Raw genomic sequence first — 20406 nt, forward strand, 5'->3', positions numbered from 1 at the left:
TAACTTATTAAATTTTGCATGAAAGGCATCGAGATAGTTTGATGAGCATGGACAGTCTGTGAAGTTATGAAATCAGGGGGAACACAATCCTAGTGATCGTCTTATATTGATAACAACCCTAATTACCCAGCATTATTACTTTACTCCTACTTTTACAAAAAAACCCTTTCTTTTTACTTTCTATAACTTCCAATTACATCAACAAGCTCACAACAGATTTCCTATGTATTCCTCATGGGATCGACTCCAATCTTATTGGATTCTATATTTGACAAACAATCACTTAATACTTTCTTGGAGGTGTAATTTGGACGACATCATGTGTATGGATAGTATTTTTAGTGTATAATTTCCTTTTCTTGATAAAAACTTTGTGCCTCATTACTAATGAATATTGACCCATTGTGATCTTATAAATTAGATGGTAGTGTGAAATTGTTTTTCAGTCAAGGAAATTAAAGTTATGATAGTTTATAGTGCATTACTTTTACATTGTAACAACTATGTCCAGGTTTACCTACTATGATCATCAACCATGGTGAGGAAATACTTGTTATTATCATGAGTAGGTGTGTGGTATGGTACCAATAGGTTTATGTGTTGAATGTCAAATTCTTAATACTTGTGCATATTTTCATGTGCGGAAAAGGTAGTCTGATTGTCTGGCCATGGGGCAAATAGAACACATGAAAGGTTATTTTTGTGATCCGATATAATGTGGATACTCTTCATCTTCATAATCGGTGCATGTCCTAGCCTATTATGCCACAAGTGATCAACATCATTTCCATGAAGTACAAAGTCAAACAAGTATTGTCAAAATAATATTTACTATCATTAACAGAATGAAGACATTGATCATGAGACAGTAGGACATACTATTTTTCTAAACTAGAAACTAGTGAGCAATAACTACTATTATTTTTAAAGCATGTGAAAACAAACTAGGAATCAAAGAGTTAGAATTACTAACAGAAGGTTAGTAAAATTTATTGAAAGCTACTAAAGGAACACTAAAAATCTTTGATGTTGATCTCAATCATCAACAGAAGCTTGACAACAAATATGACATTTTGAACATTGAAAATATAGACCATGTTTTGCTTTACCAATATCCAGAGGCCTTTTCAGTGAAGAGCCTTGTATCAGACATAGAGAACTATTGAAACTAACCATCCCTTTAAGATAAGATGCTAATAAATGTACATATATCAAATTTAATTTAAATGTATGCACAAACAAAACTCTATCTACAGTCAGTGTTGGACTGAATACAATATTACTAATTTCAGTCACTTTTACCTTGTATCTATTTGGTAGTGTTACAAGTAAAGGATAATAAAGATTTATATTATTGGTCAATAAATTTTTGTTAAAGATCATGTGATGTAAGGCCTAAATTCAATTATCCAAGAGTCAGCAGACAAATTGAAACCAGTACATGAGAGATTTCCAATTTGAGTAATAGAAAAGTAGCAAACTAATATACCTGCTAGGTTCACAACTCCTCTAATCATGTTGTTTAGATTTCCTCATATGTATTCACCCTGTAGGTTTCTCAAGAGATTCACCAATTAATTATATTCCTCCTTGAACAGACCAGGAGCCTTCTGGTCTAGATGTTGAGTTGAGTTCTTAAAACAAGTGTATACATCCTTACAATTTCCATGCACATTAGATGTACTAGTTATGTTCTTCCCCTTCGTGAAATTAAAGTCTTGTAGAAAGCTATGTAATTGGTAACACTTGTCCTTGGTGTACCTAGGCTTCTTGGAAAAATCACAGAATGATTTGACTTGTTGGATAATGAATTTCCAAATTTGCTATCGGTATTATATCCCCTAATATTTATTTATTAGTTGTAAGTCTTCTGATTATAATTTGTTTTATAACTAGTACTACCATGCCCACTTGAATTTAGAGAAGTGGATTTTAAAAATAAGCAACTTTGATGCTTGACTTCCCTTTGTCTTTTATCTTGATCCAGGATTAAGAATAACCGTTCCATGCTTTGGACGGGGTTCATCATCAAAATACAACCCATAATCACTACATACACTCCATTCAAATCCATTAGAAACTAAATCAGACTCCTATCATTTTCAGCTTCATGCATGCGTGTTTTACCCCCACATGTGCACAGACAAGTGCATTGAGAATTTATGTCTTAAGTACTCAATTCAACCTCAATTTTCCCTAGTTTTGTGTAGTAGTTAGTGATATCAAGGGTACCCTGTGTGAACTCATTTATTTCCTCTGTAGTTGATACAATTTTTCCCTATTTGTCTGGTTGTATCTATCCTCTAGCTCATCCCATAATTCCTTGGCATTGTTGACATATTGCTAATTGCCCATGATTTCTTGTAACAGCAAATTGAGCATCCACGACATTACCATATCATCGTACTTTTCGTATTGTGCCAGAGTAGGAGAATTTGGATCTAGCCTCTTGCATTTTTCATTGATGAAACCAACTTTGTTCTTCACAGACAAAGCTTAAAGAACACCATGCCTCCATGATTATATCTAGTAGCGTCAAATTTTATGGGATTGATGGATGCACGTACAAAGGATTCGTGGAATCCATAGATCTCTAACTTGCACTAGTCCTTGCACCTAAATTTCCTAAAAGTGCAGTAAATTTTTTATTGTCCGTCATAGATGAACAAATATTAACACAATTTGAGTGAAGAAATTGAGGTGTAGAACGTAGTGAAGTTGTAAATAAAAACAAAGGAAGAAGAAGATTGAAAAAAACTGGAAAAAAAAATAGAAATTGAAGCTTTAGGTTAAAACCGAATGAAGCATAGAGTTGAAAAACTGAAAAATTTCAACTGAGCAGAAACAAATTCTATAAGAATAAAGGAGAAGAAAGCAAAAAAGGGGTGATGTGCTCTGATACCATATCAAATTTTCCTAAAAAAGTTCAATCACAACCTCCATTGATGGTGCTTGTGAAGAAAATAGAGGCAAAGAAGAAAGAAGAAGGAAAATTAGGAGAATGAGAGATATACTTTGTGAATCCAAGAACTGAACTAATTTTCAATATAGAGGTCCGATATATACACACCTAAGAATCAAAGAAAGGAGAAATAAAATTTATAAAAAATAAAATATTTACAACTGCTCCTCTAAAAAATTTTGTTACTGCCAACTACCACAGCTAATAAATGTGACCTGTCACAACTAATTGTGATAGGACATAGTTAACTAATTAATTAAGTTAAGCTCAGTACTAGGCCACACCCTAAAATTAATAAGAACGATTAAAAATATTAATAAGTGAAATTCATTGAATTCAAATTCAGTAATCAAGTCAAATTAATTCTGATAGAATTTTGAACTAAAATTCATAAGGTTTAAATCTTGAAGTGACATTTGTTCAAGAAATTGATCGTTCTAGGTAACATCTGATGCGGTTAGTTATTCTAGATATGAAAGTTCATAGAAAATGATAGTCGATCTTAATATAATTTTACTTTAATAATGGAGGTTTTTGCCAAAATTAATATAATTTTACTTCAATAGTTGAGGATCCTTCCAAAGTTTTTTGGGGTTGATGCTGATCGATCAATGATCGACAAGCTCAAAGACATTAAAGAGTAAATTTTTAATAATTTAATTAATATTTTATCTAATCATATGACAACACAAACTAAGATTCAAGTACCTCAACTCTTTTGGGTCAGGTATATACTCCATTAGTTTAAAAAAGAATGACGTATTTTGACTTGACACGGAGTTTAAGAAAATAAAGAAGATTTTTAAATTTTATGATCTTAAATTAAAGTTATATCAAATTTACCAAAATATCCTGTAACCACATAGTCTTAAACATGCCACATGGAAATTTAAAATTAAGGTATTGCTAAAAAAAAAAGAAAATGATCATTCTTTTTTAAATAAACTAAAAAGAAAGTAGGTTGTTCTTTTTCAAACAAAGGGAATAATAATATTGCTACTTACATGGATCTATTTATTATTTTTCATGTGAAAATAAGTCAAGATAAGTCATTTACAGAAGAAACGTATAGACCAAACCTAGACAAATTTCATATGAGCAAACTTATTTATTTTCAAAAGTGTTTAGTTTTAAAAAGTGAAATAAAACTTGAAAAAGTATGAACTTCATGACACATAATAGAAGACAATATAATTAGACAAAATATTGTGTTCATATTAATAGAACTGACTTTTTACACTAGGAGTATATTATTCTGTAATAGGAAGGCAATTGATGTCGGTATTTTATAGATATCAACTAAATTAAAAATAGTTAAATAACAGACATCCAATGCAAGTTAAAAATTGATGTCATTAGTTTTTTTGAAAAAAAAAACTTCTCCTAATTCTTAAAACATGTTATGCACAAGGTTAAGGAGTCTCACATAACAGAGAAATTAGTCCATAGAAGCATTTTTATAGGTTTAAAATAGAGGCTAGGATAAATTAAGAATGATGGAGAGCCTAACATCTTGAACACCAACATTAAAATGTTGAGCTGGCTTCTCCCTCGACTGTGCTAGTTTTTAAGAAAAAAAATAGAAATCCTTTATTTCCACGTATATCTCTTACCATATTCTCCTTAGAAAAAATCTATCTTCTTTCTTAAGCTTTCAACAAGGAAGAAACATAATCAAATAAAAATTAATTTCATATTTCATCAAAAAAATTGACAATCAAAAATTGATTATATAACTAACTAAATAAAGTTGCAACAAAAAAAAAAATAGTGTAGGTTATTATGGCTTTATCATGTAAAATCATATAACTTCTCTGTTTTCACTTTCTGTGTTTCTTATAGAGAGTAGTTCCAATCAAGACATGATTCCTTATTTCTCACTTCAAGTTATCTTACAATATTATCCATTGCCTTGATGGGACTTTTAATCATCATTTGGCAGAGTACCTTGATCACACATTCCAACCAATGCAAAGTCAATAGACGCAGTTTTTTATTTTGATATTGTCATTAAAAGTTAAAATACGCCTACTCAACCGAGTCTATCATCCTTCTTTTGAGGATAGAACTTCACCAAGCATAACTGAACTTGAAAAGACCTAGAAAATAGTAAGAATTATGATGGAATGATTAAGATCCTTTCATTCTTAGAACGTGGTTCTTTTTGAACAAAAGTAGATGATGAATTAAATAAAGATATTGAGATTTCAAAATATTCTTTGGGGGCTTTATCCTGCTTAAATATGGAAAAACTGAATATGTCAAAAATAACACAATTTAACAATCTTAAAGAGAAAATTTACCATAATACTATCTTTGAGTATCCTTAAAAACTACAAATTGAAATTTTTTTAAAGAACATTGAGCAAAATTTCAAATTAATATATCTTTATAAGAATGTATATATTAACTTGATTGAGGGAAAAACAATACATGCCCTTTTTTATAAACCCTAATGCCATTAATGTGACATAAATTTAAATATTTTATTATGTGTGGTAGTATTCAAAAAAGGCAGAAACCTTGAGTTTGAAGAGGTGTTTCAATGGAGTGAAAAAGGTAATATACGGTTATTTCTCCTAAAGATTTAGGCAAAAGTCTTATATAAACTAATTTAAGTCGACTTTTAAATTGAACTTTGAAACCTATATAGAATATTTGTCCAAAGTACAGTAGGTCACTGAGTGTCTCACACAAATTCTACAAGCATTCTAGACATAGAATACGAAATGAAAACTAAATTACATTACTATGGATGGATAACATTAACTTAATAAAATTTAATAATAATGTGAGGGAAAAAAGGTTAAAGACGATTTTGTCTAAAGCAGATACTCTTAATGAAGGGTAAAAAGTTTGAATCAAATTATGGATAGATATGATATTAGTAGATATTTTCAATCAATACCTTCAACCCTATTTGTTGCACTTTCCTTTTAAAAAATATATAGAAGCCTTCTTTTATAGATTTTCCTTAAATCTGCACAAAAAATATTAGTGTGTTATGTCTTTAACATCCTCTTAAAAGTCATAAGAACACCAAATAACATGAGTAACAAGTTGTTAGAAATCGATGCTTATCCATGGACCATAAGTTGTTAGTGTACGTGCGTTGCACATGAGGTTCATGTCAATATAAATGATTACATACAAAATGAATGAAGTCTATAACACTGTACTTGAAGTTAACACTATATTAATCTTAATGACAAAAATATTATTCCTATAATTTTAGTCTACATGTGTTGCACGTGACCAGATTAAATAGTATAAAATACCTTTAAAAAGAATAGATTGTTAAAAAATAACAATTAAAGATGAATGCTCCAGGATCATTTTCAATGTCTTGAATAAATATTATTGTGAAGGATGTTCAAGTGTCCTACTTTAAGCTATACAAGTTAGACTTGTTATATTTGAAGTGATTACTACATAAGAGTGAACCATGTGTCATGTGTAAGTTTTTCCCTGCATTTATTTCAAAATAATGTTTCTATTTGATATGCCAAACCAGTATTTTATCAATAGATCGTAAAGGTTTTATTAGCAAACAAAAGGGAAAAGGAAAGAAGCAAATGGTTAGAAGAGTTGACATAATGTTGGATTTTGTTCAAACTTGAACAAATTTTCTTTACCAGTAATGCAATCTACCAAAGAAGGCTCGGTAAAATTCCTTAAACAGAGATACAATTTGGCCAACCATATTTTAACAAAAAAAAAGGATTTTCCACCTTTATACATGTATGTATTCTATGAGGCGAAGTTCTCTTTCTTTGATGGACAAGTTGGATAGCCTTCCACCTCTGCTTGCTCAGGGTTTTGAATAGTTCGATGCCATATTCAGATTCAACCTCTTCCTCGTCCTTAAGATCATACTTTTTACCATCTTAATAATTATCATCATGATAATTCCTAGATTAATGATTATCGTCCTCCTTCGCTAATTACAAAGACTTCAGCTACTTGATGTTTGTGTTATCAATGTCTTCTTCATTTTTTTTCATCACCAATCCTAATTTGACTACTTTTCAAGTTCTCCATGAGTCAACTTTTTAATCTCAATCCTTTCTCGTACAAAATCTGCCTGTAAATTCTTTGTTCAAGAAACCATTGTTCTTGTTTATTTTAAAAAAGAAGGGACGACCAGCTTCATCTATCTCAATCTCCAGGCCATGAGAATAATTTTATTTTTCTTCAAATGACATATTATATCATTTTGCAGATAACTTGTAGATACACTTCACATGTCACTGACACGACCCGAATCGGGGCCTAGTCGTGTCGAGTGCCTCAAATCCAACCGATATCGAAGCCTTTCCCCAATACCTAACCATAACCACCATTCAACCAGTGTCGGATGAATTTTAAACATATAACAAGATAAAATAATAAATACTCAAAGACAATAACAGAATCCATAACCATTACCAACCAATAATCCAACCGGTGTCAACCCTAATACAAATGCTAAGGCTGACACCAATACTGACAATGCCAATGCCCATAGTAGCACACAAAGCCCTTAACCCAAAATAAAGAATATCCAGTCAGAACACGCCCCCGATCATAGCCAAAACCAAAGTCCAAGAAATAAACAAAAGTATGAAAAGATATCCATAGCATGAAATCGACTCTTCTGGAGTATGAAGCTCACCACTTCAGTCTGAAACAAATATTGTCCCCAAATCCAAGTCACTGAGCGGGAGGATTAATATGGCTGGTTCCTACATCGTGTGGGGATACAGCGCCCAAAGACAGGTTAGCGGGTGAATGCTAGCATGTACTCAAGAATAAGGATAAAGTAATTCCAATATTTAAAATCAAGTAAATAACCAAGTGCAATCATATTCATACATATGTATATATATATTCCATGAAGGGAAAAGAAATCGAGTTTAGCATGCATTTAAAATCTTAACCTGGGTTGTGTAGCTTGACCATCCTAAAACCACTCACGGGCTATATGGATCTAGTGTTATCCCCTGAATGGTCCCCAGTGCATGTAGCTGCTCAAATCAGAGATATCATAGGATTCGGGGATTCCCTTTTACCCTTCACCCTCCATGATACATATATACAAGTATAACTTTAGTGGATTCTTCGATACCCCAGAAGTATATGGTCACCATGACCAACCCTCATGTTGGCAAATATGAGTTTTCCATGTCTGTTTATTGGACTCACACCTTTATGGTTAGCTATCACAAACCATCATTATTTCTCAATTAAAACCTTTAGCACATAACCAAACCATCAATTCCAGAATTCAACTACCAAGGCATTATGAAGTGGTATCGTTATACCGACTATAGCTTGCAAGTAACATCATTAGCCAACACTTAGGGGATTTCCATGTACCCCATATGATTTCCAATCAATCAAAACCATGGCCACCAAAGCCTTTCCAAATTAGTTAAAACCATTTAAACCAATTTGGGTTCCATTACTATATTATGCAATGCAAGGTTTTCAATAAAAGTCAAACTATGTGACAAAATCATTCTCATAGCATTTTAACAAATATATTGAGGGCATATAGTTTACAAAATCAAAACAAAGTACCAACTTAACATTCCCGTGCAACCACATGTTCAAACCACAATTATAACATGAAAACCATAAGAAAAACATAGGAAAACATTATCCAACAAAGAACAACCAAAACCCCCCAACACATATTTCAAAATTCAAAATAATTTCATAATTATGCTAACAAAACCATTAAGTAAAGCATGCTTTTAGTTTGAACTAACAATGAGGGAGGAGAAGCATGCCTTAGATACCAAAAAAGACGAAGAGATTTACTCTTGAAAGCTCCTAATTGAATTACCTTGAGGAAACCCTAGCCCTTCTTTGAACCAAAAGATTGAGAGAGATTTGAGAGTGTTTAGAGTGTGTTTTATTGAGAATAATAGGGTAAATGAAGTCCCAAAAGTGTTTTAAGTCATGGGGTCAAAAGAAGTTAAGAGGAAAATGTCCAGAATACCCCAAATCTAAATTATAAAAATTCCCACAAGTAGGTACGGTTTGGTCCCCATACCCGTACCCAATCATATGAGTGGTACCCTCCACTTATACCTTGATCAGAAAGTTGGACTCATACATTATCCACCATACGACTCCCCTTGTCTAACTCGTACCCATACCATACGACTAGTACCACTTTAAGTTGTACCTTAAACAGAAACACATAGGCTAGACACTAGACAATATATGGTTTTACTATACCACTCGTACCCTGAACATACTAATCATCACCATCAAATCATAACCACAACAGAAACTTGGCAACCAAACATTATATATCCTATGAAATGGTTCACCTGACTCATAACCTCACCATACGACTCGTATGGTGAGTTGTAACAAGAACAGTGAGCTCAAAAGCTCAGGAAATTTCCAATGGCCGAAACCCAGGGTGTTTTAATTCTCCCCCACTTGGATTATTCTCCCTAGAATGATGAAACAAGGCAGTACAAGCACTGTTTATATCCCAACACCTCAAATCTGACCTTTAACTAAGTTAGAAAACAAAGATGCAAGGAAATCAATATTTCCTTTAACTAAAATAGAAAACAAACTTATGGTGAAGAACACATACCTTCCACATGAATTTCTGGAGCAGGAAACAAGAATGGTTACTTGGACTTCATGTCCTCTTCAGTTTCCCAAGTAGCCTCTTCAACCTTATGGTTCCTCCATAGAACCTTTATCGAGGGTACATCCTTGGTCCATAACTGATAAACCTATCAATCCAAGATCTCAATGGGACATCCTCATAAGACAAGGACTTTGAAATACCAATATCCTTGATAGGCACAATTTAAGATGGATCACCCATACACTTCCTCAACATAGAGACATGGAATATCGGATGAATGGAGCTCAAGCTAGAAGGCAACTCCAACTCATAAGCAACATTGCTAACCCACCTCAAAACCAAGTATGGACCAACATACTGGGGACTAAGCTTCCCCTTCTTGTCAAACTGCATCACTCCCTTCATGGGAGACACCTTTAAGAACATCCTGTCCCCGACCTTAAACTCTAATTCTCTTTACCTTACATCCGTATAGAATATTTGGAGACTTTAGGAAGACTTAAGTATATCCCGAATCACCTTTACCTTCTCCATGGCTTGGTGAAGCTAATCCAGGCCAAACATCTCCACCTCTCCAACCTCAAACAACCCAATAGGATACCTATACCTCCTACCATACAAAGCTTCAAATGGATCCATCCCAATTCTAGAGTGGTAGCTATTATTATAAGCAAACTCTCTAAAAGGCAAATGCTCAAACCAAATACCACCGTATCAATCACGCAAGCTCTAAGCATATCCTCTAATGTTTGAATAATTCTTTCTACTTGCCGATCCAACTACGAGTGGAAAGCAGTACTAAGACTAACCTTAGTCCTCAAACCTTTCTAAAATGACCGCCAAAAGTGAGATGAAAATTACATACCACAATCTGAGATGATAGAAATTTGTACCCCATGTAGCTTCACAATCTCATGGATATACAACGTCGCATAATTCTCAGTCGAGAAGTTAGTCCTCACTGGCAAAAAGTAAGCTAACTTAGTCATCCAATCTATAATGACCCAAGTTAAATTAAATTAATTTCGAGACCGATGAAGACTAGTTATAAAATCCATGTTGGTAACCTCCTACTTCCACTCTAGCAACTCAATTTCTTGACACAAACCTTTGGGTCTAATGTACTTAAATTTTACTTTTTGACACACCATGTACTTGGCCATAAAATTAGCCTAATCCCACTTTATATTGTTCCATAAATGCATCTCCTTGAGGTCATGATACATTTTCATTGAATCGGGATGAACAACATAGCATGACTCATGCACCTTAGTGAAGATACTTTCTCACAAACCATCGACATCGAGAACACATAATTTACCTTGGTACCACAAATACCATCACTTCTAATCTCAAAGGCCATCACGTTCTGCCCACAAACATCACCCTTGATTCTCATCAACATAGGATCTAACACTTGTTTCTCTTTAATTTCTACTCCAAGAGATGACTATGCCACTTTTTGAATGGACACACCACCATGCTCCGAGTCCAAGAGACAAATTTCAAGGTTAGCCATATTGTGAATGTCCTTTACTATCTCCCACTTTTCCTTATCCACATAAGCTAAACTTCTCATGGATAACCTCCTAAGAGCATCAGCGACCACATAACGGTAGTGAAGACTCATGTCATAATCCTTGAGCAGCTCAAGCCATATCATTTGCCTGAGGTTAAGCTCTTTCTGAGTAACATATATTGCAGGCTCTTATGATCAAAAAATATATCCACATGCACTCCATATAAATAGTGACTCTTAAATTTTCAATGTAAATATGATACAATAATAACCACGGAGATGGACATATGTGAAATGTATTAAACCCAAGACTTGGAGCATGCAAGTGAAGTGCAAAGGAGGCCTAAATAGGCTCTAAAATAGTCCACAAACTACACTCCAAGGGCGCCTAAAGTGAAGCATTTGACTAAGGGGTCTTTTGGATATTTCACACTATTTTTGTAACCTACTATAAATAGAATATGTTAGGTCATTTACTAGTTAGTTTTGATAAATATTGAATGTTGTAGAAACTTAGACATTTCTCTCTGGTAATAAAGGTCCCTATTGTTGAACATTGTAATAAGGGATTTCAACTTGACTGTGGAATCACTCATGTTGGATTCAAGCTTGGAAACGTTGGATGCATGGGAGATCGAGGTCCCTCTTATTCCAAGTAAGATATAGGTGAATTATACTATGTAGTGTTAAGGGTCCAAGAGTGGAATATGCTCTTGGGTTCTTAAGATTATGCCTTCATGTAGTCTATCTTTCTATCCTTTTGTTTAGTGTAATCTTTTGTTGTTATTTCTTGTGTTATTAAAATCGTTGGTTATTGTTATTTTTATCTTATTGTTCATCTTGTGTAGCCATTGTTTTCGTATTGTTACATCTTTGTCAACTCGTTAATCTTGTGTTCTTCACGTTTTGGGGCTTGTTTCCACTTGTTCTTGGGTTATGTTATTAAAACTAGTTTGTTGTTGGCTGATTTCGGTACTATCCAAGTTTGTTCTTAGCCGATTGTTGTTGGTGTTATTGTGGTTCATGGTTTAGACTTGTAATGTGAACATTATTGTTGATCATAACTTGGTTGTGTGATGTTATAAAATTAGTGGCCTAAGAACAATTTTGTTGAAGATATAATAGTCTTGGCCGAAGTTTGAAGACACTATTATTGTGGAATTGAGTGGACCGTATAAAAATTGTTGGTGTTCTTGAAGATTGTTGTTGTTGTTGTTGTTATTGATGTTCATCACCACCTTCATATATTAGTGAGGATAAATTGAATCCTAAATCCAAAAAGTTAAAGGAAAAAGGTGTATTATTTGTTAGTTTTGAAAGACACTACAACCAACCAAGGCTAATCAATCAAGTCTCAACCACTTTCCAACACTTTTTCATGATTTAAGAATCCATGTTTTAAGGAGAAGTACAAGAAAAAGTCAAGTCTTGAAAATTGAAAAGGCTCCAATACTAATTTTTCCCTCCTAAAATAAAACTTCACTAATACAAATTAAATTTTTGACCAAGATATGAACATTTGAGAATAACAATTCATCAGAAAGACCGCAACCATACGTGGCTGCCATATCATCAAGTTACTGTTCATGTATCAAATTTTGGCTCAAATTTCAGATTTCATATTTTCCAATTGTTGTTCCTTAATTAGTTTCAATTTTGTTGGTTGCAATACCAATTGGCAAACTAGTACTCATCTGCTAGATTGTTAGTTAGTCTTTGTGTTCGTTCATTCGTGTTAAACATTTGTTGTGTGCTTTTCTCTTTTGTGAATTCGTTTCACCTTGTTGGTTCAAGTCCATAAATAAATTTTCTTTGAGTCAACTCAAATGAAAATCCATTTTTAACAAGGGTAGACTCGACCCTCAATCACTCACGAATTACAAGTCGACTTTCAACACTCATGAAACTTAGTGAAAGGTAAAAACCGAGAGTGAGAGTGTTGTGAGGCATTTTTTTGAGCTAACAAGTTTATTTATTTTTTTGTTTGTTGTTTTCTTTCCTTTTAGGTACCATGGCTGCCAATAATCTCAATGTCATATTTGATCGCATCAATGACAATATTGAAGACATGAAATGGCACATTGAAAGGCTACGCTAATTAGTATCCACACTCATCCCAACAAATCCAAAACCTAAGGACCAAACACCTTACGATGAGAGCTTCCCGAAGGAAAAGGTGGGCTGCCCCGACCCACACCAAGGTAAAAGTAGTACTTCCTATACTACTATAAATATCGATTATTGTGGTGTGGCAAGTAATAGCCAAAAGGGTGTAGTTACAGATTTACCTAAAGTAGAAGTATTTGAGTCCTTCTTTTGTAATACTCTTGGTAATGTTAGGTCGCAGGAGGACCAAACTCTTATTGTAAGTATGAAAGCACTAGCTGATCCCTTAGATGACGAAATTGATTCTTCTTGCAAGAATAATTTGTGTCCATCTAGTGCTAGCCCTTATAACTTGAGTAAGGCTCTATTACCAATTGACAAGGGTATTCACACACTAGTTGACCCTTGTGCGAATCAAGGTGATTCTACGTTGGTATGTGAGTTGCCAACAACTAGCGATGATGTGAATGAAGATCAACTTACTCATAAATATATTCCGCTACTTGAGCATATATGTGGTGTGCTTGAAAAATCTTAAGTTAGTGATGGTGTTTATAGAGTTGATCTTGATGGTGCACGTGACTCTTTGAACATCTTGTGTGGTAAAAGCCTTGCTAGTAGTTTTGTTCATAGAGATCACGTGTATGGAAATATTGAAAATGATGGCATAAGTCTCTTTAAGGTAAGACTTTTAGGCCGTGTCTCTCAATTCTTGAACGTTAGTCTTCTCTTAAAGGCAAATGTCATGCATGATTATGGGAGTGACATTCTAGGCGAAGGAAGGGTTAGCCTCAACTTAGACCCTTGGCTACTTCTCCCATTTGACCATGGGACCCTCTCGGAATGTGGGAATTTCTACACTTCCCACTTGATGCTTGGTCAAGACGTCAAGCAATGTTTGATTGTGGGTGATAATGAAGGAAGGTAAGGTTCTTCCTTATCTCTTTTTGTTGATGATGAATTCTTCCTTTGTGCCATTTATACTAAGGTTTCCATGTTCAACAGAAAGGACCCATTGGTATACTCCAAGTTTGTCCCACCTCAGTATGGCGTGTGATGTGTATATTTTGCTAATCCTAACCCTCATGTCATGAGGATATTTTGCTTGTTTGTCCTTCTTTAATTTTGCAAGGTGCGGATTCGAGGTCGAATCCTTTTTAAAGAATGGAAAGATAATACAAGAATAACCACGGAGATGGACATATGTGAGATATATTAAACTCGAGACTTGGAGCATGCAAGTGAAGTGCAAAGAAGGGCCTAAATAGGCTCCAAAATAGTCCACAAACTACACTTCAAGGGCGCCTAAAGTGAAGTATTTGACTAAGAGGACTTTTGGAAATTTTACACTATTTTTGTAACGTACTATAAATAGAACATGTTAGGTCATTTACTAGTTAGTTTTGATGAATATTGAAAGTTTTAGACACTTAGAAATTTCTCTCTTGTGAGAAAATCCCCTATGGCCGAACATTGTAACTGGGGATTTCAACTTGAGTATGGAATCACTCGTGTTGGATTCAAGCTTGGAAACATTGGATGCTTGGGACATCGAGGTCCCTCTTGAGCCACATAAGAGATAGGTGAATTGTAGTGTGTAGTGTTAAGGGTCCAAGAGTGGAATATGCTCTAGGGTTCTTAAGATTACACCTTCATATAATCTATCTTTCTATCCCTTTGTTTAGTGTAATCTTTTGTTTTTGTTTCTTGTGTTGTTGAAACCATTGGGTATTGTTATTGTTATCTTGTTGTTCATCTCATGTACCCACTATTTTCGTGTTGCTACATCTTTGTCAACTCATTAATCTTGTGTTCTCCACGTTTTGGAGCTTGTTTCCACTTGTTCACGGGTTGTGTTGTTAAAACTAGTTTGTTGTTGGCTGATTTTGATACTTTCCAAGATTGCAGTGTATCAAAACACCACAGCTAACAATTCCAAAACATAAGTTAGATAATTCCTCTCATGCACCTTTAACTGCCTCGAGGCATAAGCTATCACCTTACCATGCTGAATCAAAATGCACCTAAGTCCCATACAAGACGTATCACAATATACCACAAAAACATTGGAGCCTTCATGCAAATTCAAAACCAGAGCCAAAGTCATCTTATCCATCATCTTCTCGAAACTACCCTCACAAGTATCAGACCATAAGAACTTTACCTTCTTCTGAGTCAACTTAGTAAACAGAGTAGCTATAGAAGAAAAGCTCTTCAAAAACCTCCCGTGGTAGCCAGCTAAACCCAAGAAAAACTGAGTATCAGTTGGAGCCATGGGTCTAGACCACTTCTTAACCACTGCAACCTTCTAGAAATCTACCATGATCCCTTCACTAGAAATAATATGACCCAGAAAAGTGACAGCGTTCAACCAGAATTCACATTTCAAGAACTTAGCATACAACTGTTGCTATATTAAGGTCTACAATACCACACAGAGGTAATTGGCATGATCTACCTCACTCTTAGAGTACATTAGAATGTCATCTATGAACACAATGACAAATAAAACTAGAAACTAACTGAAGACCCTATTCATCAAATCCATGAATATCGTAGGTGAATTGGTCTACCCAAAAGACATAACCAAAAACTCAAAATGCCCATACTGGGTACGGAAATTTGTCTTAGGGATATCTGCCTCCCTAATCTTTAACTGATGATACCCGAATTAAAGATCAATCTGGGAGAAAAACTTAGCACTCTGCTACTAATCAAACAAATCTTCTATCCTTGGAAGAGGGTACTTATTCTTTACCGTCACCTTATTCAACTACCAGTAATCAATGCACATCCGAAGGGAACCATCCTTCTTACGTACAAATAACACTGGTTCACCCCACGGGGACACACTAGGATGGATGAAACCCTTATCTAAAAGATCCTTGAGTTGTTCCTTAAGCTCTTTGAACTTAGTTGGGGCCATTCTATATGGAGGAATAGAAATTGAATGAGTGTCCAGACAAAATCAATCCCAAACTTATATCCCTATTAGAAGGAACACCAAGAAGGTCATCAGGGAAGACCTTAGGAGTTTCACTAACCACCAGGATAGAATGCAAAGAAGGATACTCCAAACTAGAATCTTTAACTTGGACGAGATGATATAGACACCCTTTGGAGATTAATCTCTGATCTCTAAGATATGGTATGAACTTCCCCTTTGGAGCTAGAGAACCACCCTCTCACTCAATAACCAGATCATTAGGGAAATTAAAGACAACTTTACAGGTCCAACAGTCTAGAGATGCATAACACAAGTGCAACCAATCCATCCCCAATGTCAAGCCTGACACCAATACCGACACCGTCCTTGCCCATAGTAGTCATTCAAAGCCTCTAACCAGAAACAAAGAACATGCGGTCGGTACATACCCCTAACATAGCCAAAACTAAGGTCCAAGAAATAAATAAAAGTATGAAAAGATATCCATAGCATAAAATAGAGGCTTTCAGAGTATGAAAGCTCACCTCTTCAGTCTGACACAAATATTATCCCCGAATCTAAGTCACTAAGCAGGAAGAGTAGTATAGCTAGTTCCTGCATCTCGTGGGGATATAGAACCTAAAGATGGGTTAGTATGTAAATGCTAGAATGTACTCATGAATAAGGATAAAGTAATGCCAACATTTAAAATCAAGTAAATAACTAAGTGCAATCACATTCATATATATATATTCCATGTCGAGAAAGAGAACCGGGTTTAGCATGCATTTAAAATCTTAACCTGAGTTATGTAGATTAACCGTCCTAAAACCACCCACGGGTTATTCCAAAATAATATCACAGTTATTCCATGAATACCATTAAGTAAATCATGCTTTTAGTTTGAACTAACACTGAGGGAAGAGCAAAATTCCTTAGATACCAAAGAAGATGGAGAGATTTACTCTTGAAAGCCCCTATTTGAATCACCTTGAGAAAATCCTAGCCCTTCCTTGAACCAAACCTTAAGAGAGATTTAGGAGTGTTTAGAGTGTGTTTGATTGAGAATAATAGGGTAAATTAAGTGCCAAAAGTGTTTTAAGTCATGGGGTCAAAATAAGTTAAGAGGAAAAATGTCCATAATACCCCCAATCTAAACTGTAAAAATCCTTGTAGATGGGTACGGTTTGGACCCCTCACCCATACCCAATCATACAAGTGGTACCCTCCACTCATACCTTGATCAGAAAGTTAGACATCACACACTGTCCACTATACGACTCCCCTTGCCCAACTCATACCCATACCATATGACTAGTACCTCTTCAAGTCGTACCCTAAGCAGAAACACCTAGGCTAGACACTGACAATATATAATTTCACTATACCACTCGTACCCTGAGCGTATGAGTCATCACCATAAAAGCATAACCACAATAAAAAGTTGACCACCAAATAATGGACATCTAACGAGATGGGTCAACCTGAGACAACTCGTATGATGATCTTAACAAGAACAATGAGCTCAAAAGCTTAAGAAATTTCCAAGGGCCAAGGCCCAGGGTGTTTCAGTCATGATCCAAAGACTATGGTAAAGGCCAAAACATATAAAAGAAGACAATGAAGGCCAAAATAGAAGAAAGAAGAAACTATGCAACTTTTAGGAAAAATTTCAAAGTGTCCCAATCGTAGTCTCACAAAGCTTTGTACTCGTTAATTTACAATTGTTATATAAAAAATAGGATCGACTCAAATTTGTAATACAAATTGAAGTTATGTCACAAGATCTGAAGAACAAAATAAGTCTTTGAAACTTATTTCTCATCATTATACTCGAGCCCGACTTTAAAAGATCTAAGGAAATGTTAAAACCTAAGGAGACTGGATGTAGGCACCATATTAGTGTTCAAAACTAGGATAAATATTTGTGTATTTACTTTAAGTTCAATGATTTACTTGATTGTTTATTTCAAATCTAATCTGTTTTGTGAAGTGTATTGATCTGCAGGAAAGTCGACTGTGAGGAGTCAGTAGTCGACTCACAGAAATTTTTAATTCACCGCCCTCTTGACAATTAGTATTAGAGTAGGTCTCACCAATAGTGTTGCTTAACCGTATGTGAGTAAAGATCAAATAGCAAACTATCAAATTCCTGGTGCTCTCCTTCAAGATGGTTACTCCTCCACAAGACCACCATACTTTAATAGACAGCACTACTCTTACTGGAAGAATAGATTCAGAATCTTTGTCCAATCAAATAACTTCCAAGAATGGGTTGCCATTAAGAAGAGACCAAAGACGATTCCAGGACTCAGATAATCAAAATAACAAAGACAAAGAATCGAGCAGTACCGATGTAGAAGACCTTGAAAGCTTTGAGGTCACTAAAGAACAACAAGACGTAATACATACTAATGTAGGAGATATAAGTTTACTTCTTTGTGTAGTTAGTGGAGAAGAATACAACACGACATCAACCTACGAGACTGCAAAAGAAATGTCAGACAAATTGGAGGTAACATATAAAGGAATCACAAAGGTCAAAAAGTCAAATATTGTTTCCCTTGTCAATGAATATAAGCTGCTCAAAATGGAATAAAATGAGAACATCAAAACAATGTTTTCTAAATTCAGAAAAATTATATGCGAGTTAAAATCATTGGGGATAATCTATCCACATAGCCTGCAAGTTCAGAAGCTAGTCCAAAGTCTCCCAAAAACTAAGGAAACCAAAGTTGCCATCCTCAAAAATGGAAAATCCACAACATGACATATGACAAACTACGAGGTTATCTCATTTCATATGAATGAAATTATATCAATAGGTACCACAAAGAGGAAAAGAAGAAACAAGTAGCCTTCAATGCCGCACCAACTGAAGAAGAGGATATTCTAGAGGAAGCCAATAGAGAAGGAATGGCTTTCATAACTCATGGAGTAAGGCAGATCATGAGACAGAGACGTCAATGATCCCAAGGAGCCAAAAATAATGATTCCACTAGAAATGATGATCGATGTTATCACTGTGAAAGACTTGGCCACTTCAAAATAAACTGTCCAGAATTAAGAAAAAGATCATCCACAAAGAACCAAAATTTTGGAGCTTGGAGTGATGAAGATGAAATCGAAGAATAAACAAAAGCCGCCAATATGTGCTTCATAGAAAAAAGTGAATCTAGCGAGGAACATGCGTGCAAGAGAAATAATAAGGGAATGCGGGTCATTGATAGTGGATATTCTAGAAACACGATCAAAAAGAAACAAAAAAAATTTCTCTAGAAAAAATAGATGAAGGATTAGTCAGATTCGATGACAATGCTAGAGGCAGCGTTATCTAATTCAGCTCAATAAAGCTTAGCTCTTCATGTGAATTTACTGAAGTATATCTAGTAGACAACCTCAAAATAACCAACTTAGCATCAGTTAGTTATGTGACGCTGTATTTGGAGTCTCCTTCAAAGCTGAAAGTTGCTCAATCAAACATCACAAAAGAGATATCTCTTTTATTGGTGAACGCGTTACTAATATTTATGTTTTAAATAGTCCTGAATTTACTACCTTAACCTGCCTCACTGTGCAAACTAATGATATTTAGTTGTGGCATATAAATCTTGGGCATGCCAGTATGCTTATCACTTAGAAACTGTCCAGAATGGAATTGGTAAAAGGTCTGCCAAAACTCAAGTTTGAAAAGGATCACATCTATAATGCCTACCAATTGGGTAAGCAGACCCAGACACCATTCAAAGTCAAAGATTGTCTCTACTAACAAACCTCTTCAAATAATCCACATGGATCATTTTGTCCCCACCAAGACTGCAATTATTGGTAGAAAAAGATATGTTTTCGTTATAGTTGATGATTACTTATGTTTTACTTGGGTGATGTTTCTTGCTCATAAACACGAGGCCTTCACAAACTTTGAGATTTTTTGTAGAGAAGTACAAAGAGAAGTTGGACACCTCATCACCTATGTTCACAGCAATCATGGAGGAGAATTTGAAAACAAGGCCTTTAACGAGTACTGTGCTCAGAACGGATACTCTCAGAACTTTTCATCACCTTGGTCTCCTCAATAAAATGGTGTGGTAGAGAGAAATAATTGGTCTCTCTAAGAAACTGCCAGGACCATGCTGTTAGAATATAATCTCCCAGGTCACTTTTGGCCAGAAGCAGTAAGCACATCATGTTGCATCATCAACAGATGCCTAATCAGACTTATTCTAAATAAGACGCCTTATGAACTTTAGAGTGGAAAGAAACCCAACATTTGCTACTTCCATACTTTTGGA

The sequence above is a fragment of the Capsicum annuum genome, chromosome 6, assembly GCF_002878395.1.
Source record: "Capsicum annuum cultivar UCD-10X-F1 chromosome 6, UCD10Xv1.1, whole genome shotgun sequence".
NCBI classification, from domain to species: domain Eukaryota; kingdom Viridiplantae; phylum Streptophyta; class Magnoliopsida; order Solanales; family Solanaceae; genus Capsicum; species Capsicum annuum.